The sequence below is a fragment of the Morus notabilis genome, unplaced genomic scaffold (assembly GCF_000414095.1).
Source record: "Morus notabilis unplaced genomic scaffold, ASM41409v2 Scaffold169, whole genome shotgun sequence".
NCBI classification, from domain to species: domain Eukaryota; kingdom Viridiplantae; phylum Streptophyta; class Magnoliopsida; order Rosales; family Moraceae; genus Morus; species Morus notabilis.
This window is the reverse complement of record NW_010357428.1, coordinates 44,727-50,061: the sequence shown is the minus strand read 5'-3', so window position 1 is coordinate 50,061 and position 5,335 is coordinate 44,727.

Below are 5,335 nucleotides of genomic sequence, written 5' to 3'. Positions count from 1 at the left end.
ATTATTATTTAAATAATGTGATTATTTAAATTTGAATTTGAACATATCTAGATTTATCCATTCAAACTTATTTGATAAGTTGTTCAATTTAGAATTCAAATTAATTTAAGTTTGACTTAAATTTGAATTTGAATCTGAATTAAAATTAGACTACTGGATAAAGGATAAAAATCTCTTCCTTCCCTATCTGCTATTGGCGCCACACACAGGGAAAAACCCCAGTGATATGGCCGGCCACCTTGGAGATAAGGAGAAGGGATTTTCTGTTCAAAATTCAAAAAATTGAAGATAGGGATTTGATCCTGTTTTGAAGTTTGACTTCTACTCTTTAAATATGAGAATGATGGAAAATTGTGGACACAATTTTTGAAGCATAATTCAGCCCTAATTGGATTAGTGTAGCCGAAATTCATATTAGCAAAAAGAGAGAGAAAATATTTTTCTCCAAAAATTCCACATCGTGCATGCATTGGTGTTTGTGGAAATTCGAGTGTTTAAGAAACCTGTTTTGTCTCACTTGTGCCCACACACACGTCTACGTAGAATCTAGGAATTGACGTGGAAGACTTTGGTATTCTAAACACAAAGATTGGAGCAAGGACTATTCGTGGTCAAAGAACTCAAGATATCATCCGAATCGGCTTCCAGGTATTTTTTTCCGGATTGAATTCCTGATATATAAATTAATGTGATTAATTTATTCGTGCATAAATTAATATAATCTATAGAGTATGTCAAAAGTTTTTCTAAAATTTTTGTTATACACGATCTGTCTCCCCGCCACGCTTCCACACCCGAATTCGATTCGGGAACCAACACTGGACAGCTCAACCGACATGGCCGATCCGAAGAAAATCTGGCCAAAACCTGTAAATCCAAGTTCCAATCCGAGATATTTTTAAAGAAATTCAACAAATCCAGTTCTAGACAACAAATCAAGCCCAAAGAATAAAAAATCCCCAATTTCCATCAGGATTTAACCAAAATCCATTTCGAACTAAAAATAGGTTTTTCTAATGGAAAAATTTGAGATTTAAGAGAAGTTTTTCACAAATCTTACCCCAAATCCTTCACTTGACGTTCTTTGATTCAAACTTCTTGAGAAATGGTTAAAATTTTGGAGACAAAGAGAGGGAGAGAGAGTGAGCTGAGAGAGAATAGAGAGCGAGAGAGTTACGTGGGAGAGTGAGGAAAAGGAAGGAAAAAGAAAGAAAAGAAAAGAAAAAGATAAAAGATAAACATCAAAAAGGTATTTGGAAAAAATAGATCAAAAAGTGTGTCTCCACACACTTTTGGGGTAGAAATATAAATATTGAAAATGTTTAAATCCCTTGAAAATATTTAAATTTAAATACCAGCAAAATTTAATGAACATAATTATTTACTTAAACTAGATTAGGTACACTAATAAATCTTAATTATCTTAATTAATCCTGTTTAATTTCTCGAGGTGTTATAAAAATTATCTGAAAAGATTGCGGATAAAATATTTTCGCAAAGACACATTTTAGAATAAGATATTAAATATTATTTATTGGCATATACAGTTAAAAAGTATTTGAGAAGGTCATTTCGTATAAAAAAAGAGGTTTTAATTAGGACATATATGAGAATAAATTATTCAGAGGGACAAATGAAAAAATATATATGTGTCACCTTTGGGAAAGAGAAAAAAAAAGAATGTATTATAGAGGGAAAAAAGAAAGGAAAGAAAGAATGAGGGGAAGAAGAAAAAAGGAAAAAAGAAAGCAAAAAACAAAAGGCATATATATATATATATATATAAGTATTTGAAAGGGTTCATAAAATAATAATTGATTAGGACATATGTAAGAAGAAATTACTTCAATGAGAAAATTAGAGGGAAAAATATTTATGGGGTCACATTTGAAAAAGGAAAGAAAATAATATATTGTAGAGGGAGAAAAAATAAGGGAAGAAAGAAGTGAGGGAAAAAAAAGGAAAAAAATGAGAAAAGAAAGCAAAATGAAAAAAAAAAAATTTATATAAGGGGAGAAACGTGCGAGAAATGTTTCGCACTCCTCTCCTAAAAATGCATTCTCTTAAAGGAGAATACAATATAATAATAGATAGACAATAATAATAAAAGAAATAAAGTATGAAAAAATATATTTTAAAAAATGTAACAATAATTAATCTGCAAAAAAAAATTCACAAAATAGAAAAGAGTTTTTTGGTTGGTAGGTTTGTCCTAAAAATAAGTCACCGTTAGTTTCGTAATTTTAGCAGTTAAATTTGTGTTAAAAACGATCTGTTCTATATATTTTTTATTTTAATATAATTTTAATTAAATTAACAGTAATAAAGTTGACTCTTACTTGTAGGAGACCTTAAAAAAGAAACTCAAAAAAATATTTAAAAACTTTTAGAAATAAAGATAAAAAATATTAAAAAAATGGAAATAGGAGGAGCTGCTCGTGGCAGCAGTAATTCTCCTTGTACTATTCAAAATGGGATTCAAGTAATAGATTTTTAGCATTTTATGTCTTGTCGTCGTTCCCTTTAATATTGTGGCGTTTACAAATTCAAGCTTTTGTGCTCCTTTTTGGATATTATATTATGCCTTAACTTTCTTCATTACATAAATTAAAAATTCATTTATTTTACCGATTTAAATTTTTAATTTTAAATTTTTACGGTTTAAATTTTTTTAAAAATATCACATCTAATTTTTTCTATTACAATTAAAAATTTTTTTTTACCGATTTAAATTTTTAATTTTAAATTTTTACGGTTTAAATTTTTTTTAAAATATCACATTTAATTTTTTCTATTACAATTAAAAATTTTTAAAAAATATTACATTTTAACTCGAATTAAAAACTCATATCTACAAAATAAACCAAATTTAAATAAAATTACTCTTTTAAATAGTAACCCTGCAAAAGGGAAAAAGGCAAATTTTCTAGGCCTTATATGCTCTTTTCTCATGGGCTTTAAAGACCAATGACACAGTTACTGACATCTATGTAGGAGATATAAACTGTTACAAAAAATACCACCAAGTCACAGCATCACATTATATTTAAAATATCAAATATACCGATGAATCTCCGACCACAATATCAGTATCTAACCGAGATACTCACCGGTTTATGGCCACAAAGTCAGTATCTAACCGGGATACTGCGGGTATATGGTAGACAACCGTCAGTGTTAACGGCAGAGGAGATCTCTCTGGCATCATTGGGCGGTATTATCTGCCATGATATCAGTTGGTATCTGTCAACAATACTGTTCGGTATCCACTGCGATACCGGTTACCGGCCAGTAACCATCGAGTCACCGGGTGGTAACCGCCATTTTGTATGGCAGTCCAATCGTCATTGTCGCCGGAATACTAAAAATTCAGAAAAATCTCCGAATCACGAATACATCAAAGACGGCGAACCAAAAAATCAAATCAGCCAAAATCATTAGAAAAACACACACACATAATCCACCAAAACTACACAAAATTACAAAAATCGAATAAAATATAAAAAATCCACCACGCCGGAGATATCTTCCCCACAATATCTTTTAAAGAAATGTCGTGGCAGAAAATGGGAAAGGTTTAGAGCTATGGTAAATGTCGATCCAGACATTTTTTCATGGCAGAAAACGTAAATATCTATTTTTTTATTGGCCGGTCCATTTCAATATTTGATTTTAATTATGTGGTTTTTTGTTATTTCATATATTATTTTTTTGTTTTTAGAGTTCTATATCTTTCATGTGTTGCATTAATTTTATATTTTTATGGTATTTAAATTCCATTTCTTTCAATTACTGTTCCATTTCTTTTAATTACGCACACCGTAACAAAATTATCTAAATATGGACATACGAATGTGATAAAGCGAAAAACTAAAATATATTGGGCGATGATCCCTGTTTTTAATAACAAAATTAGTTGAAAAATGGACCTGAGTCCAAATTTAGTTGCCTGAATGAAAGTTCGAACTGCACAAATCAAAAGGATCAAATTTGAAAAAGTGATCTGATTTGATTTGGGTTGGTTTATAATAGTATCTTAATTTGATTTGATTTGCAAACGATACTTTTGGTTTGGCTTGTAAATTTATTATGCGTTTGGTTAGTGTATTCATGTCATGATTTAAATCATAGTTTGTAGTTCGTTACAGTATTTTATCTCAAAAAAAATACACGTAAATCGAGAATGGATCTGAATCATGATTCTGAATCTATGAATGCTAGTTTGGTAATTGAGAGAAACAAAACAATAAGGAATGATGGCATATAATTTAGAGAAAATTACATGGTTTGTCATGGTTTCTTTATACCTATTATTTATGTCATTCTAAATAATTATGTATTGTCGTGATTTTTTTTATTTTTTTATTAATTGAATGAAATTGTTTATTTTTAAGTTGAGTGACATAAATAATATTTTTTACTGTCTTGAGTGAGAATTCTTTTTTTTTTTCCTCTGTAATTTAGATGAAGAACCACTGAAAATTTGACGGAGTGGGGAGCCCACTAATCCTTAACATAAGAAGTTATGAGTTTGAGATATAACTGTCATAGTCATCGGAGTATGTCGATTATTTAAAGTTTAAATTAATTTTAATTTACTAATTTGAGTTAGAATAGGAGATGAGTAGCTAGTAAGTCATTTGACCTAGATTATAGATTTACTTGTTATTTGAAAATTGTTGAATAATAACTATTTACTTATTTTTTGGCTTTATATATATATACATATGAGAAAAAGAGATAAATATTCTTTTAAATTATTAAGTTTTAATTTTTACCTCTTACTCTTAAATAATATCATTTTAATTAAATATTATGTTAATAAAAAAAATATTAATCAAGAGTGAGGTGTAAAAATTTAAATTCATGCGCTTTTAAGAGTACGTCACTAATATATATATATATATATATATATTTATTTATCAAGAGAGGTGTGCTCCTAGTCTAGCATTAGCATTAGCAATTTTCAATGGACACTCAAGTACCTTTTTGTAGCGTTGCTGTTCTTCAGTTTTTGAGGTGAAGTCAAACATATCCATCAAGTGATGGTAGAATTTTAACTCGTAAAGAAGCATGATTGAGTCTCAAAAGAGCTTAGAACAAACATGAGTGTATGACCAAATAAAACATTAACTGCACAGCCACAAATTGCAGTCACGCCAGTATTTATGTCCCTAGATTTGATGATGACCTCATCCAGAATCTATGTTCTTCTCCCACAAGGCAATTTTCCTCATTTAAAGGTCACTTTTTATGTTCCATTTCTTCGTTATTATTACTATTTTCTTTTTTCTTAAAGGTCTCTCTTTCTCTGCATGGGCTTCACCTGCTCTTT